Consider the following 18,573-nt stretch of genomic DNA (forward strand, 5'->3'; position numbering starts at 1 on the left):
GGGTGTTGTTACAAGACCTGGGCGAATCCCTGTGGCTGCCACTCTCCTGAGAATGATCCCTAGGCCTTAGTCCCAAGCCGCTCCCACCCACACCTCCAGGTGTGCAGTCCCCGCCCTTAATTACTCTCACTAAAATTGATAGTTTACACTTGCGAAGCTACACTGGGAAAGCGGAAGAGAAATTTATAATCATGGATATGGAGAACTAGGGGAGCAGACACACTTGCTTTGGTTTACAGATCCAGTGAAGTGAAAAATCAGAACTAGAAACGTATGCACCTTCCTAGCAGCAAAGCCGCCCTGCGTTCTTCGCAGCCTCCAGTGCAGGGCGGCGCTGGGAGAAACTTTGCGCCTTCTGGAAAGTTTAGAAAGTGAGCCACGAAAGAGAGGCCACATTTCGGGGGTTTTGCGGGCCCCGCGATGTTTGCCAGAGCTTTTCGAGTGGGAAGAGGAGAGCGACAACGTGAAAATGCCCCGTGCCGGGGCGTCCACCGGAGTCCTGCCAGCTGTCGGGCGCTGGGGTGAGCGCAGGAGGGGCGGGGGTGGGACCAGAGCTGGCGGCCACGGGTCTCCCGCCGCGGGTGTGTCGGCTCGGGGGCGGGGCGGGGGAGGCTGCTGAGATAATGAATGGGTAGCCACCCTCCAGCCCCGGCCCTGCCACCACTGTGGGCTGTCGAGCCAATGAATGGAGGAGGGGGCGCAGAGGTCAGGGGCGCTGGGGGCGCCACACCAGGTAAGCGGTCCAGCTTGGGAGCGGGGAGGGCGGACTCTGGGGGTTCGGGAGTTGCTGACTCGTGCTACGTGGAGCAAGCAGAAAAGAAGGAAGGCGGAGGAAGAGAGGAGGCTGGCGTCGGCGCTGCTCCTCTGGCCCTCCCTCTGCGCCCCCTCCTCCTGCCAGCGCGCCAAAGCCGGGCAGTACGGGCCGATCGGCGGCTGACGCTCCCCGAGTGGCGACTCCGTCTCCAGCCCCGCTGCGGAGCGCAGGCCGGATCTGGGGCGGCCAGGGCCCGGAGCCGCGGAGCCCTCCCCGCCGCCCGGCCGAGCACGGGACCCCGGCGGGGTGGGCGCAGGGGGCGGCCCCGCTCTGGGCGACTGCCGAGGGGCGGGCGGAGGGCCGGGCTCGGCTGGCGGTGGGGCGGGGGCCGCTGGGACTGGGCGCGCGGCCTGAAGTTAGCCCGGGGGCGGCGGGAGCGGGACGCGCGGCGGCGGCGAGCGCAGGTAAAGGGGCCGGCGAGGCGTGTGGGGACTGCGCCCCCTGGGCGCGAAGCCAGAGGCCGCGGCGACGGCTCGGCCGCCACACCGCGCGCTGGGCTCACACTGTCCCGCCGCGGATGGGCTTTGTGGTTGGGGGCGCGCGTGCGAGTGCCAGTGAGAGTGTGGGTGCGCGCGCTGGGCCGCGGTGCGGGTGGGTGGCCGTGCGTTCTTGCGAGCCGGCCTGCAGGAGGCGAGGCTCCCCTGGCCTCCCGCACCCAGCGGCGGACCGAGCCCCGGGAGGGAAGTTGCCGCAGCCACCCGGACCGCCGGCCCTCCTGTGCCGCGCCAGGTCAGTGCGCCCCGGGGCCCGCCCAAGTGACACGTAGGTGGCCTCCGGTTACCTGGGTCGGGGTGGGTGCGCGGGAGGGCTTGCGAGGGGCCCTCGAAATTCTCCGAAAACCTCGTCCCGCTGGACGTGCACCTCCGAGGGGTCCCTGCGCCCCTGGGGCTCCCGCACCTCTCGCTTCCCATTGACGACTCGGTTGTCCCCCATCACCGGGCTGAGGACTTTTAACTAAGTTTCTGTCCAGCCGCCTAACAAACGTGCTTAGCAAGTAACAGGAGGTTATAAGGCAAGGGAGGGACCTGGCTTTGAGTTGATGGTTTTGAAATCGACGGCTCGTTTGACTTGCGCAGGACTCCTTTGTGGTGAATGGATTTAAAGTTTATTCTTGTTTTTCTTTGCTGCCATTTGGTCTTTGAAATGTTAAGAGTGAAGGCCTTCAGGACTTGCTGCTGCCTGCTGTCTGGGGCCTGAGGTTGTGGCTCTCCGCTTCTGCTCTCCTCTGTTCATTTTTGTTGAAATCGGTGGATTGTTTCATAAATGTGGGTGCTGGCTTGTTTCACTATGGACGCGTCGTTTCTTATGGGTTAGATAGATATTGGTAAACATAAATATTGAAAACGTAAATGATGATCACAGCGAAATCCTCTATTCCTTCAGGCTCTAACAGTTTGTTTTTCACGTATTTGCATAAGTGTGTTTGCTCAGCTAAGCATAACTGGTAAGCTAGAGGTCTGTGATTCAGAGTCTACAGTTCTGGTTAAGGGGAGACTGTGCACTTGGAAAATGCGAAGTTTTTAAAGAAGTTATTCCCTTGCCAGATAGAAGAGTGAGTCCCAAGGAAAAAGGGTGCATGTTAGAGGTATGGTTATTTGAACCAAACTAAACATCATTAAAATACACAGGGAGGTAGAATGTCACCTAGTTGTTTCTGCCCTTGATTTCCATATCCCAGTAGGAGCGAGTATAATTGCCCCAAATGCAAAATTATGAATAATAATCAGCATTGTAAGTATATTAAGGTTGCATTTTTTTCTTGATACTTCTCTAATTTGAGGATAAAAGCACCAAGTGGCAAGAGAAGGAGGTAGCTTGAGGCAGGAAGGCACAGGCGAGGAGCGAGGAGGGAAGGCTGGGTTGTCATCATCCGAGCCCGCAAGGCACACCACGTCCCCTAGCGGCGCGACCTCAGCCAGTCGGGTCAGCTCACTCAGCTCCTGGTCTCCGTCTCCCCATCCGGAAAATGGAAGGGGTTGGTGATTATTGCTGTTTCTTCCAGCTTCCCAAATAGATAGAAGCCGGTGGGAGGTTATCTTATGTTAGAGCAGTAGGAAAAGGTAGGAGGGGGGAGTGAGAGGTCCAGAGGGCCAGGAAGATGGAAGAAAACCAGCAACAGAGGATGCCTGGAGGAGAAAAATCCTTGAGCTGGGAGCTCATTTCCTCTGTGTTTTTTTTTTTTTTTTCTTTTCCTCAAGGGACTCAATAATACTCCCCCCCGCCCCGACCAATCTCTTGTTACCTTTATTTAAAGCTTGTGAGTTTGCTTAGCTAATGCACTAAGGTGAGGTCAAGGTGATCCTTGCAGTCTGACTTCTACTAGGCATCACTTGACCCATTTGCATCATTGTCTCTCCGGGGAACAGCTCCTGTCCAGGTCTGTGGGCACTCAGCATGGATTTCAGTCTCCCTGTGAGTGATGGGAAAGAAATAACAGAGGGAAGAATGTAAGTGGCGGCCCTTTCAGAACTTCTATTTTTGTTCAAACTTAATCTTTTCCAAAAAGTAATTTGATTTTTTTTTTGTTTCAAATTATACCGTAGACTCTGCAAGGTTTTACTGAATCTATTCCATTAGTGACCTCCTGGAACATTCAAAGAATAAAAATCTCACTTGCTCAGTGTTTTTGATACACAGTGACATTCAGTCTGAAGTAAGTGATATTTAGGGCCAAGAATCATTTCAAGTGCTTAGTATGGAAAGTTGCAATCTGGGCAGAATACACTGTATCATTTTCACTGGGAAGCTCCAAGTGGTCAGCAGATAACAGAACTTTTAGAATTTAGTTTGAGGTCAAGATTTTAATGTCTGTGCTTGATGTGTGGCCTGTCTTCCTTTTCTTTGATGTTTTGGTTATCAGTATGCCTACACCCTTGAGGAACGTTATTTATTTTAAAAGCTGAACTGTGATGTAATAAAAACTTAAACATAAGCTCTTGGTTTAAAGTGCAATAGTCTTCTCTGGCCTTAAGTCAGCATCATACTACTGTTTGTCTTTTTTCTTTTTCTTTTTACTTTTTTTTCTTTTCTTTTTTTTTTTTTTTGAGACGGAGTCTCGCTCTGTCGCCCAGGCTGGAGTGCAGTGGCGCAATCTCAGCTCACTGCAAGCTCCGCCTCCCGGGTTCACGCCATTCTCCTGCCTCAGCCTCTCCGAGTAGCTGGGACTACAGGCGCCCGCCACCACGCCCGGCTAATTTTTTGTATTTTTAGTAGAGACAGGGTTTCACCATGGTCTCGATCTCCTGACCTCATGATCCGCCCGCCTCGGCCTCCCAAAGTGCTGGGATTACAAGCGTGAGCCACCGCGCCCGGCCGACTGTTTGGTTTCTTATTTTTACATATCATGTTATCCTCTTATTTAAATATCCCGGGCCAGGTGTACTGCCTCATGCCTGTAATCCCAACACTTTGGGAGGCTGAGGCAGGAGGATTGCTTGAAGCCAGGAGTTTGAGACCAACCTGGGCAACATAGTGAGACTGTCTCTACAAAAAAATAAAAACATTAGCTGGGTATGGTGGCATGTGCGTGTAGTCTCAGCTACTTGGGAGGTGGAGGAGGGAGGATGGCTTCAGCTCAGGATTCAAGGCTGCAGTGAGCTGTGATTATGCCATTGCACTACAGCTTGGGTGACAGAGAGACTGTCTCTTAAAAAAAAATCTTAGGGAAAACTATTATGAATGTCTTAGAAAGTTGAAAGAAAAGGAGGCAATTCTATTTCAGCAAACAATTATTGAATTCCTTTCATGTGGTAGATGCAAGGATGGTGAAAAGAAAGCTCCAGAAAGAACTGCAACGCAGTGGGGAAAGATGCAGTGAGCCTCACGGTTTATACTGAATATGTATATGCAGTGTTGTGTACTGGGTGGTAGCTGTAGTGTCCAAGAACTTTGGCATGCCAGGGAATGGAGAATTACGTTTTGATTCAGGGGACGACTTTATAAATGTGGCTTGAAGAATAACATATCTTTTAAAAGATGAATGGTGGGGGAATGAAGACAAAGTGAGAGTGTGGGGTGATGAAGCCTGGAAAGTTACAAAGGGACAAATTGTGGGGGACCTCTGATGTTATTTTAAGGAGCTGTGCTACATGGGGATAGGGAGGCGATGAGGAAGTATTACATAACCTCAAGATGCAGAAAGACACTGAGTCACACATATTGGGGCAGAGTGAGGGGTGCGATGATGGACGGAGTACTGGGCTTTTATTCCACTACAATCCATGTAACTTATGGCTGCTACGTTTTAAGACACTATTGCCAGTTTAGTCAAATTATATAAAGGTTGTAGAATAAACTAATAAGTGGTTTCTTCCTCCCTACTCCCCACAAATTGATAGTGCTTTATACTTTTGAGAAATTTAATTTAGTAAAAATTAATGATGGTATTGTGTTACAGCTGGACCTTGTGGAGCCTTTTGAACATGTGGGGTTGAAGTCATTCTGCAGGCACAGAGCTGTCCAAGAAAACATTTTTTTTTTCCCTCTCTTTTTTGTTTAGGGAAGGGCTTGCTGGTTAATGCTAATTTAAACATGACTCTTCTGGCAGCTGGCATTCTTGACCCTGTTTATGTTATACATGGTATTTAACCACAGTGATTGGGTATTTGCAGTGCAGAAGAAAAAGAATTATTATTAGTTTGAAACCGGCATTAATGCCTCTGTAAATGATAGGGCAAGGCAGTAGATGAAAGGAGAGAGGGAAGCCGAGTAGCACCCTCGGTATTGCAGTGAGAGATGACATAACCATGAGAATTCTTTAAGTTTAACTTCCAGTAGAAGTAACTTGCTTTCAATATATTTTAAATCCCTAGAGCTAAAGCATTTAACTCATTATCTTCACTCCGTGGGATCCATTTGGGAGAGGTATTCAGGAGCTTTGTAGGTTCACACTTGCTCCCCAGTACCTCTTGTGTCACAGGAGGATATACATCAGTTTTCAGTTGCATGTCAGAGGTGGAACTGACTTGGATGTCTTTGAATTGCTGTTGAATCTGGAGATGCCAGGGTACCCAGGAGACAGACAGGAAAAAGAAGAGCCTGGGCACGTTGGCTCATGCCTGTAATCCCAGCACTTTGGGAGCCCGAGGCGGGTGGATCACCTGAGATCAAGAGTTTGAGACCAGCCTGGCTAACATGGTGAAACTGTGTCTCTACTAAAAATACAAAAAATTAGCCAGGCGTGGTGCTGGGCGCCTGTAATCCCAGCTACTCAGGAGGCTGAGGCAGGACAATCACTTGAACCCAGGAGGGAGAGGTTGCAGTGAGCCAAGATTGTGCCATTGCACTCCAGCTTGGGTGGACAGAGTGAGACTCCATCTCAAAAAACTTAAAAAAAAAAGGAAAAGAAAAAGAAACTGGCAGAATTTCTTTCAGTTACCTTGTGAATTCAATTTAATGAATGATCTTCCTAGCAGTTTGCTTTATCTTCTGCAAGGGAACTTAGATTTGGCATGTTTAATAAATTAAGTTAATTAAGTTGGAGAAGCCCAAGGTTAGTATACTTTATTTTAGGATACATTTTTGGTGGGAGAGGAGGAGGGGTGGCATGGTGGTGGTGATGATTTTATTCAAACTCCTTGGCATTTTTTAGCAGGTTAGTATGATTTCAAAGTAGTGTTGTTGTATTATCAACTTGTGGGGCTGGGCCAAAGAATATTGTCTTAATACTTGCATGTCCCTGTCATCTAATCAGTGCTATAGAAACTTTAACCCCGAAGTCCATGTAAAATTGTAATTATTTTTTTCCAGAAATGAAAGAGAACTATTTTACTACATTCATGGATTTAGGTTATAATTTATTTTATTTTTGTGGTACTGTTTAAAAAAAGTGATATAATGACAGGGCAAACCCTTAACTTTAGTCCTGTGCTAAAACAAACATGCAATAAGCTTGCATGAGGCAGGGCAAGCTGTGTTTGTTGTATTATGAAAATAAAGGAAAATGTTTTCAAAACCAGCCTTTTTCTCTAGAAGAAAAAAACTTTGACTAATAATACCTGGCCATGGGTGGGATTTCCAGTTGTTGGTTGAAGGAAATTTTGTTCATTATGGCCATTATGTGTGCTATGTTTCTTAGAGTTTAGGATTTGCTATGCTGAGATTGCTACTGTGAACCATTCCTTTTATAGCAAGTTTCCCTGTATTCATTACCTTATGTATCTGAACAATGCTCTAGATTAGACTTTATATTGATCTGTTCTACTAAATTTTCTTCCCCTATGTCTAGGTGGTTCTCTTTGACCAACTTTTAATTGCCCTGATTCTGAAATTCTGCTCTAATTGAAGAATATTCCTGGGTCTTTGAGGGAGAAATGGTTCAGGGGCAGAGGAAACTTTTTCCCCCCATCTCAGGAGCATGTAACTGACTGCCTGCTATATACCAGGCTTTGTGCTAGTTACTAGGGTGAGTGTGAATAAGGCAGGATTCCCACCCTCCAGGAGGAGCTTACACACGATTAACAGGTAATTACAATTCAGTGTAAACAAGTGTTATGAGAAAGATAACTTTGCAGGAGCACCAAGCGGGGCACTTGACCTTCAGCGGTGAGGTGGTGGAGGTCAGGGAATGCTCCTGGAAGGTTAGGATCTGGAAGGACCCTGGGAGATAAACTAAGCCTAGAAGAGGTAAAAAAGGGATCAAGAGGCTTTCTATCTCCAGTTTTGCTACTCCTGGGTAGGTCAAAGTGCCTCTCTTTTTACATCTGGAAAATAAGAATAAGAACTGATATCTGGTTGGTAATTCTAGTTTTCATTTACTGTGTGTTCCTTAATCCTTTATATTACTCTTTCTTCCATATTCAGTAGGCATTTGTACCACCCTGTACTGGGAAGATAGCACTGCAGGAAACAAGATGTGGACGGACCCCTTCTCTCATGGAGCTTGCCTTCTATCATATGACATTAGTAAGAGAAGTTCTTTCAGAATGCCTTCAAACTCAGGCATATATATCTTGTTATTCTTCCATTTTAGGAACCTTTTCTCCAAGGTAGTCTCAATGCTTGAGGTGAGTTGGCCTTTCCCTCTTAGGGAAGGAGACCACAGAGCCTGGTAATCTTTTCATTTTATATGCTTGAAATATTTCGCTAGGATTTATCTGTTTTAAAGTCTAGAGATAGACATAGCTGTGTTTTATCTGTAGCCCTGCCTTGCTTCCATCTCATTTTCCCTATTCTTACTTTTAACCCAACTTGTGTTTGAGATTCTTTGCTCAGTGTATAGTTTGCTTTCTAGAATAATTCAAATCTAGTGCCTGTGGAAAGTCAGACTTATTTTTTATTTATTTGAAATAGGGTCTTGGAGTGCAGTGGCATAATCCTGGCTCACTGCAGCTTTGATCTCCTGGGCTCAAGCTATTCTCCCACTACAGCCTTCCAAGTAGCTGGGACCGCAGGTGTGTCCCACTATGCCTGGCTATTTTTTTCTTTTTCTTTCTTTCTTCTTCTTTCTTTCTTTCTCTCTTTTCTTTTCTTTTCTTTTCTTTTCTTTTCTTTTCTTTTCTTTTCTTTTCTTTTCTTTTCTTTCTTTCTTTCTTTCTTTTAGAAATGGCCTCTCACTACATTACCCAGGCTGTTCTCAAACTCCTGGGCTCAAGGGATCCTCTCACCTTGGCCTCCCAAACTGTTGGGATGACAGGTGTGAGCCACCGCATCTGGCTAATACTTATTTTGAAGTCACCCTGTCATGGTGCTTTGCTTCACTAATGTATTTCACTTATGATCTTGAAGTCACTCAGGGATACAAACACAACAAAATGCATCCCAACTAGAAGAAGGTAGCTGCATTCATTTACAAAATTTTTTTTGCAATGATTCAAACACTATAGATGTGTCTAAAGTAAATGTAAAAATCTCTCTCTGCCACTTTAACCTTACCCATCTGATATCAGTTTGTTCCATAGCCTTCCATTGTTGTCCTTTTACTTATACAAACCTACAAAAATTAATATTTATGTGTGTGTGGGATGAGTGTGGATATGTTTATACATATTCATATGTATGTTTGTGTGTGTATCTGTCTGTGCCTGCCTCCATTTTCTTTTGCTTTAGAGAGGCTATACTTGAGGCTGCCATCAAGAGTGAGAAGTTTGAAGCTGGAAAAGCTGCGTGGGCCCTTCTCGAACTGGTGCAGCATGACATCACTCAAGAGTTCTTGTCAGAGTGATAATGAATGTCTGGCTATTATAAACGGGAACAAGAAAACTATTTCCAGCTGTGTGACAACCAAGACGACAAAAAGCATTGCAGAGAATATTATTGCCACAAGGATCCTGCTTCATCTGGGTCTCAGACAACGGGAGGAGGGGCATTTTGGAACACGTGTTTGGCATCTGTGAACCTTTTGTTAGGTAGAAAACAAGGCCTGGATGAAAGGCCTATCAACCACTTCTGGAGCAGAGAAGATAGGTAGAGTTATTCATTATAGGCAGGTTTCATTGTAGGAGTAGTCAACGAGGACCCCTGCCTTAGAAGTCTGTAATCAGCAGATGATAAGGATGGTGTGTTCTTACTAAGAGAATAACACAACTGAAACAGAATTGCTTTTTGTTAAGGGGATGCTTTGCCTTCTTGGACTACGATTGTGGGGAGAAGAATTATTGTCAAGTAAATGAGGCATTCATTCTGTACCCACTATTTATTGTAGTTCCACAGAGAACTGCTTGCTTTACTTTCTGACTAGGCACAGAGAAGTAAAGGTTCAAAGGCTAGGGCAAGATGACTGACTTTTCCAGATTCAGCACAATCTGTTCTCTGGTCACTTTGAGACGCTGTCAACTTAGTTTCATGCAACTGATATCTTGGAGAACTTGTGTATCCTTATGTTTGGCTGAGGACATAATTTTTTTTTTTTTTTTTTTTTGAGGCAGAGTCTCACTTTATCACCCAGGCTGGAGTGCAATGGCACGATCTTGGCTCACTGCCTCCTGGGTTCAAGCAATTCTCTTGCCTCAGCTTCCAAATAGCTGGGACCACAGGCATGCGCCACCATGCCTGGCTAATTTTTTTTGTATTTTTTGGTAGAGATGGGGTTTCACTATGTTGGCCAGGCTGGTCTTGAACTCCTGGCCTCAAGTGAAGCACCCACCTCGGCCTCTCAAAGTGCTGAGTTTAGAGGTGCAAGCCACCATGCCTGGCCTGAGGACACTAAAATTAAAAAAAAAAAATTAAGAAAATATGGTCCCCGCTCTTGAGTAGCTCATGAACATGGAGTGATATGGACTCAAATGATTAAGATCAGGTAGGTAGTGATGAATACGGTAAACCAAGGTTCAAACAAAGAGCTGTCTGCATATCTGAGGATGGAAAGGGTAAGTCAGCCTTAGAGGAGGGAAGTGACTTGCAGCAGGATGGCAGCCTCGATGGTCTGTGGAGCTCATTCCATGCAGAAGAGTAATGAGGAAGACCCAGTGAGTGACAGGCTTGGGGAGGAGTGCCTGGAATTGGCGGTTTGTGGCAGGAAGTGGTGGGACCAATCTCAAAGGTTGTGGAGGTAGAAGGGTACTGGAGACTACTGCGGACAAAAAAGGGCATGTTGATGCCATTACCAGACAGGACATGAGAGTATGATGATTGTTGCAGTGAGGCTTGTTAGTTTTAGACATGTCTAAAACCACGCAGGCAGAGATTTTCAGCTGGTAGCTGGCAATTTGAGTTTGAAGTTTAGCTGACGAGTCAGTTGGCAGTATTCAGGCATAATTGCTAAATGTAGAAGTAAATGCCAGTAAAATATGTGTGATAAGCTGGAAGGTACTTTTAGAGTGAAAAGATTGATATATTTTAACAAGGACAAGACTTATTTCAATTCTTTAGGTTATTTTTCTTTAGCAGATTAAAGTAGTTTTATGGGTTATCAAGCATTTGTTGAGCGTTTACTATGGCTTCTCTTGATAGGTGGTCCTGGGGAGATAGGAAGGAAATGGTGCAAATTTCAACAATATCCCATTGAGGTGAACAACAAATCCCTGAAACAGCCCATTCCAGCTATTGTTATCTGGAAAAAAATCCTTACAATAATTACGTGGTGATTTGAGGTCTGGTGGAAGTTGCAGATATAGTTTTAATTTACTGTAGGGCTAGTGGCAGTGAGTGTCATATTGCTGTCATATAAAAGATAAACCTTCCAGAAGAACTTTGGAAATTTCAGTAGCCTAAAGACCATGCTTTGAGAAACTCGTAAAGGTTTGTCATAGAGGTTTTAAAAGTCTGATCAAATAATTTTAAGCTTTAGTTGCCTACTAAAAAGTAGGATGCAGTACAAGTTTGTCCTTTACTTGGTAAAAAAAAAAAAAAAGTCTTTTTCTAATTAAGAATTTATTTTCACTTTAGATAATTTTATTGGCATGCCTTCTTGCATGCAAGATAGAAAAAAGAGAAGTTTATTCTTAATTTTCTTTTTTCTAAGCCATTATGATTCTTTTAAATTATACTCATTTCAATTTGATAGGAAAAAACAGTATATGCTCATTTTAAAACATTTGGAATGTACAGGGATTCATGTGTAGTTCCATCACTTAAGATTGACTTTCTTGCTAGGCATGGTGGCTCATGCTAGAAATCCCACCACTTTGGGAGGCCAAGGTGGGCAGATCACTTGAGGTCAAGAGTTCAAGACCAGCCTGGCCAACATGATAAAACCCTGTCTCTACTAAAAATACAAAAATTAGCTGGATGTGCTCTCTTGAACCCAGGAGGCAAAGGTTGCAGTGAGCTGAGTTTGTGCCACTGCGCTCCAGCCTGGGTGACAGAGCAAGACTCTGCCTCAAAAAAAAAAAAAAAAAAAATTCTTATTCCATTTTGGGATAATTTCTTTCAGTTTTAAAAATGTTTGCTTTTACGGAGTATTTAACAGTATTCTCCTTTGTATCATAAATATGTACACAGGCCATTAAAATCTTTCATTTTTAATTTCTAATGACTACATATTAGTCACACTATTTAATGTGTGTGAGACTAATTAAACATACCTAATTATGTCTAGTCATTCCCTTTCTCCGCTTGCTTCTTTTTGTTTTGTTTTTTTTTTTTTTGAGGACTTGTGCTTCTCTGCCCATATTTCAGTGTTGATGTTCCCAGAATTCTATCCTTACTCTAAATGATCTCCATTTTTGAGCTTATCCACACAGTGGACTGTGGTTTCCTGGTCTTTGTCCTTCTGCCTAGGACGTTCTTTCCTAGGTATCCACATGCCTGCTCTCATTATTTTCATGTCTTAACTCAAAGGTCAACTCCATACTGAGGCCTTCTATCACTACATTTAAAATTGTGTGACCTTTCCTGTCTACCCAGCTTGCCTGATATTTTCTTCTCCATTGCACTTTTCTTCTGACTTCTTAGATGAGGACAAGACTTAAAAAAAAATTCTGTTTTTATTTTCTGCTGTTTCCCCAAAATATTTTTCTTGTTTTATTTCTTAAAGACCATGTCTTGCTCTGTCACCCAGGCTGGAGTTCAGTTGCTCAATCATAGCTCACTGTGGCCTCAAACTCCTGGGCTCAAACCATCTTCCTGCTTCAGCTTCCTGAGTAGCTGGGACTATGAGCACATGCCACCATGTTTGGTTATTTATTTATTTATTTATTTATTTATTGGGTAGAGACAGGGTCTTGCTTTACTACCCAGGCTAGTCTCGAACTCTCATCTTGGCTTCCCAAACTGTTGGGATTGCAGGTATGAACGCTGCACCTGGCCTGTTGATTTGGGGTGGAGCGTTCTGAAATTGAGGCAGTAATTAATAGCCTACCAACCAAAAAAAGCCCAAGACCAGACAGCTTCACAACTGCATTCCACCAAAGGTACAAAGAGGAGCTGGTACCATTCCTTCTGAAACTATTCCAAACAATAGAAAAAGAGGGACTCCTCCCTAGCTCATTTTATGAGGCCAGCATCATCCTGATACTAAAACCTGGCAGAGACACAACAAAAAAAGAAAATTTCAGGCCAATATCCCTGATGAACATTGATGCGAAAATCCTCAATAAAATACTGGCAAACTGAATCCAGCAGCACATTAAAAAGCTTATCCACCACAATCAAGTCGGCTTCATCCCTGGGATGCAAAGCTGGTTCAACATATACAAATCAATAAATGTAATCCATCTCATAAACAGAACCAATGACAAAAACCACATGATTATCTCAATAGTTGCAGAAAAGACCTTCAATAAAATTCAACACCCTTTCATGCTAAAAACACTCAATAAACTAGGTGGTACTGATGGAACATATCTCAAGATAATAAGAGCTATTTATGACAAACCCACAGCCAATATCATACTGAATGGGCAAAAGCTGGAAGCATTCCATTTGAAAACTGGCACAAAACAAGGATGCTCTCTTTCACCACTCCTATTCAACAGAGTATTGGGAGTTCTGGCCAGGGCAATCAGGCAAGAGAAAAAAAAGAATATTCATACAGGAAGAGAGGAAGTCAAATTGTCTTTGTTTGCAGATGACATGATTGTATAGTTAGAAAACCCTGTCGTCTCAGCCCAAAATCTCCTTAAGCTGATAAGCAACTTCAGCAAAGCCTCAGGATACAAAATCAATGTGCAAAAATCACAAGCATTCCTATACACAATAGACGAACAGAGAGCCAAATCATAAATGAACTCCCATTCACAATTGCTACAAAGAGAATAAAATACTTAGGAATACAACTTACAAGGGATGTGAAGGACCTCTTCAAGGAGAACTACAAACCAGTGCTCAAGGAAACAAGAGAGGACACAAACAAATGGAAAAACATTCCATGCTCATGGGTTGGAAGAATCAATATCGTGAAAATGGCCCTACTGCCCAAAGTAATTTATAGATTCAATGCTATTCCCATCAAGCTACCGTTGACTTTCTTCACAGAATTAGAAAAAACTACTTCAAATTTCATATGGAACTAAAAAAGAGCCCATATAGCAAAGGTAATCCTAAGCAAAAAGAACAAAGCTGGAGGCATCACACTACCTGACTTCAAACTATACTACAAGGCTATTACTGGTACCAAAACAGGTATAAAGACCAGTGGAACAGAACAGAGGCCTCAGAAATAATACCACACATCTACAACCATTTGATCTTTGACAAACCTGACAAAAACAAGCAATGGGGAAAGGATTTCCTATTTAATAAATGGTGTTGGGAAAACTGGCTAGCCATATGTAGAAAAGTGAAACTGGACCCCTTCCTTACACCTTATACAAAAATTAACTGAAGATGGATTAAAGATTTAAATGTAAGAACTAAAACCATAAAAACCCTAAAAGAAAACCCAAGCAATACCATTCAGGACATAGGCATGGGCAAAGATTTCATGACTAAAACACCAAAAGCAATTGCAACCGAAGCCAAAATTGACAAGTGGGATCTAATTAAACTAAAGAGCTTCTGCACAGCAAAAGAAGCTATCATCAGAGTGAACAGGCAACCTACAGAGTGGGAGAAAATGTTTGCAATCTATTCATCTGACAAAGGGCTAATATCCACTATCTACACGGAACTTAAACAAATTTACAAGAAAAAAAGAACTCCATCAAAACGTGGGTGAAGGATATGAACAGACACTTTTCAAAAGAAGACATTTATGCAGCCAACAGACTTATGAAAAAAAGCTCATCATTACTGGTCATTAAAGAAATACAAATCAAACCACAATCAGCTACCATCTCACACCGGTTAGAATGGCAATCATTAAAAAGTCAGGAATCAACAGATGCTGGAAAGGATGTGGAGAAATAGGAATGCTTTTATACTGTTGGTGGGAGTGTAAATTAGTTCAACCATTGTGGAAGACAGTGTGGTGATTCTTCAAGGATCTAGAACCAGAAATACCATTTGACCCAGCCATCCCATTACTGGGTATATACCCAAAGGATTATAAATCATTCTACTATAAAGACACATGCACATGTATGTTTATTGCAGCACTATTTACAATAGCAAAGACTTGGAACCAACCCAAATGTCCATCAATGATAGACTGGATAAAGAAAATGCGGCACATATACACCATGGAATACTATGCAGCCATAAAAACGGATGAGTTCATGCCCTTTGTGGGGACTTGGATGAAGCTGGAAACCATCATTCTCAGCAAAGTAACACAAGAACAGAAAACCTAACACTGCATGTTCTCACTCAAAAGTGAGAGTTGAACAATAAGAACCTATGGGCACAGGGATGGGAACATCACACACGGGGGCCTCTTGGGGGGTGGGGGACAAGGGGAGGGATAACATTAGGAGAAATACCTAATGTAGATGACGAGTTTATGGGTGCAGCAAACCACCATGGCACATCTATACCTGTGTAACAAACCTGCATGTTCTGTACATGTATCCCAGAACTTAGTGTGTGTGTGTGTATATATACGCACACACACATGCACATATATATATAAATATAAATATATAAAAATATGTATATATAAATATGTGTATATATAAATATGTATGTGTGTGTGTGTGTATATATATATATATATATATATGATGCCCAGCACACTGAATGTATTAGCTGCCATTTTCATTATCTTCATTGGTAAGTTGGATCATATGAGATTGCTGGTATTTGACTGCTCTTGACCTATAAAATGGTAGTTTTGTACAGTTCAGTCTAATATTACGCCCTTCAGATTTATCTGGCCAGTTGCATCTTCTGCATTTCCTGAGTTCAACTCAGGATTTTTTTCTACATTTGTTAGAGAATCTATCTTGTTGAAGTTCAAAAGGTGTGGTATGCATTGTGCATATGGTCCAAGAACATGCTTCTTACCCATTTTTTGTACTGTATAGTTAGTGGAAATAATGCCTTGACTTTGGCTGCTTTTTCCTCGTATATTTTTAGTGCTGTTGCCAATTTTTGTCTTTGTGTGCACCTTCTTGAGCATTTTAACTGGAAATTGTGATGAGTTTTATTGGGACATTTAGTTCAGTGGCTTTCAAACTTTTTAGTCATGACCCATAGTTAGACATGTTTGTACATATATATGAATGAGACATTAGTTTTGTATAGTTTACTACACATAGTAAACTCTGACATTTTCTTTTCTATTTTTTCCTATAATTTGTTCATTTTCATTTTAAAAAGTACTGGTTACAACTCATAAATTTTGAAAACACTGATCTGGTCATGAACTGCATGCAGTTTGAAAAACACTGATCTAGTCTGTTGCTGTGCTGTCTAAAATCAGGTTCATTCATTTTTCAAAATCCATTTGTTAGATACATTATTGGTTATTTTGCTAGTAGCTGGGAATAGAGTGATGAGTAAAGCAGTCGTTATCACTGGTGGCATGAAGCATAGAGTCTAGTGGGATGGAGCATCTGAACCAAAAAAAATCACCCAAATGTATAAATACTATGCATGATAAATTCTGTGGGGGAAAGAGCAAAAGCGATTAAATGGGGAACCTCATCTGACTTTGGGGGTGATTCAGGATTTCCCTGGGGAACTGACATTTGGTTAGGTCTGCAGATGAGAACGTGTTAACTCTGTGAAGGACTGAGCGGGGTGTGTGCGTGGGATTGGAGAGTCATGGAAGAGATAGTAACAGAAGCAAAATAGAAAACTGGAAGGGAAAGACAGGTGGAAGGCAATCTGCTTTGTTTGATGAGTTGGCATTTTTTGTAATACTTAGTAGGCCTTCCTGTTTGTGGCTTTTTTTTTTTCTTACTTGACAAAAGTCAAATAGGAATGTCAAGGATTTTTTTGGGGAGATGGGTGTTAGTGTTTGTTGAAGTAGTTTTGTATTAGAGCAATATAGTGTATTGCTAAATAGCAGGGGTTTTTTTTTTTTTTTTTTTTTTTTTTTTTGAGACGGAGTCTTGCTGTGTCACCCAGCCTGGAGTGCAGTGGCACAATCTTGGCTCACTGCAAGCTCTGCTTGCTGGGTTCACGCCGTTCTCCTGCCTCAGCCTCCCGAGTAGCTGGGAATACAGGTGCCCGCCACCATGCCCGGCTACTTTTGTTTTGCATTTTTAGTAGAGACAGGGTTTCACTGTGTTAGCCAGGACGGTCTCGATCTCCTGACCTCGTAATCCACCCGCCTTGGCCTCCCAAAGTGCTGAGATTACAGACTTGAGCCACCGCGCCTGGTAACAGCAGGGTTTTTTGAAGGCTTGCTCTGTATGAGGAGCTGTACAAAGTTGTGTTTGATATGTAGGAGAAGTAGATTTGGTTGGATTAAAAAATAGTTTTATATAGTATAATTACCAATTTAGTAACTATGCATAATTTGTAAGAAATTATAACACTGAAGTTAAGTTTTGGTAAGTGAAGATCAGATGGTTGGGTGAGTATTTCATTGCTTCTTGTTGATTTGAATATAATGGTAGGAATTATTGCTGCGCTAGGATTTTTGTTTTTTTACCTCGGTAGGATTTTAGTGTTCATTCCCCCCACCCTCTTTTAAAACTGAAGAGTTTAAAAGAAAGATTTTAAATTGGAAGTCCATAAAGTAAGTTGGAGACCACATGAGATGGGAGACCATGATTCAAGTGCCAGTTCTTCCACTGCTGCGCATGGTACCCTTGACAATACCCAACCTTTGAGGCCCTGGGAACCTTGTCTTAAAATGGAGGACTTGAAATCAGTTTGCAAGAATCATTCTCTCAATCCTATTATTAATATTAAGTGCCTTTATGCTTTCTATTTTCAACTTTGCTCTGGCTGTTTAAAGACTTGGCACCGCACCATTTAACTAAGCTAGTCCAACAAGCTCAGGCCAAACTTGGGAGAACTCCAGGTATTTGCATCTTTCTGAGTCTTTGTGGGGTCGGGCTCAGGTGACACTAATTCCTTCACATTGGGCAACACTACTAATGCTTCTCATTAAAACATGGAAGAATGGGCAAAGATTAGAATTCTCTTGAGACTGTTTTTTTTTTTTTTTTTTTGTTACGATATCTCGCTCTGTCACCCAGGCTGGAGTGCAGTGGCAGGATCTCTGCTCACTGCAACCTCCACCTCCCGGGTGGTTCAAGCGATTCTCCTGCCTAAGCCTCTTGAGTAGCTGGGATTACAGGTGTCCGCCCCCACACTCAGCTAATTTTTGTATTTTTAGTAGAGATGGGGTTTCACGATGTTGGCCAGGCTGGTCTTGAACTCCTGACCTCAGGTGATCTGCCCACCTGGGCCTCCTAAAGTGTTGGGATTACAGGCATGAGCCACTGCGACTGGCCTAAATCTTTAAGACTTTATATCATAGTTTGTAGTTTGACAACACTTGAAATTAATTTTTTTATCCTTTCAGCAAACATGGAAAAATATGATTATTTTATGTTTATATGCTGGATGCTTGCTTTGGAGAAATATGCAGCATCTAAGTTATATATAATCCACATTTTATAAAAACCCATTGGATGAGGGTGATATTATTTTAAAAAGTCTTTTAAAGGGCTAAGGAATCATATGGAAGATAAATTCAGTTTTAACGACTATACCAAGTTTAAGGAATATTTTATAAGAAATGGGCTTATGTGAAAGAGAATTAAAGGTACTTGGCAATTCAGCTTATCTTTTCTTTTTCCTCCTAGCTTTATTGATGTATAATGACAAGTAAAACTGTATTTAAGGTCTACTTATGATGATGATATACATATATACTGTGAAATGAGTACTATTAAGTATTGTCACCATGCTGTATGTTAGATCCCCAGAACTTACTCATAACTGGAAGTTTGTACCCTTTGACCAGCGTCTTCCATTTCCCCCACCAACTCACCTTTTCTTACCAGTATATTAAATCATTTGATTCAAATACATTTCAACAT

General features: G+C 42.8%; 1 protein-coding gene across 12 annotated transcripts in view; it reads left to right on the plus strand.

Moving 5' to 3' along the window:
- The first annotated feature begins 366 nt into the window (after window positions 1-366).
- LPAR1 (lysophosphatidic acid receptor 1) overlaps window positions 367-18,573 on the plus strand; it is a 174,189-nt gene continuing 155,982 nt past the window's right edge. For 2 of the 12 annotated variants that reach the window (XM_055271524.2, XM_063636129.1), the window contains exon 1: window positions 367-521. The gene's annotated coding sequence lies outside the window, so the exon portion shown is untranslated. The other 10 variants (XM_055271520.1, XM_055271523.1, XM_055271519.1 and 7 more) reach the window with 8 other exon arrangements.

This window comes from Symphalangus syndactylus, chromosome 3, assembly GCF_028878055.3.
Source record: "Symphalangus syndactylus isolate Jambi chromosome 3, NHGRI_mSymSyn1-v2.1_pri, whole genome shotgun sequence".
In the NCBI taxonomy this organism is placed as follows: domain Eukaryota; kingdom Metazoa; phylum Chordata; class Mammalia; order Primates; family Hylobatidae; genus Symphalangus; species Symphalangus syndactylus.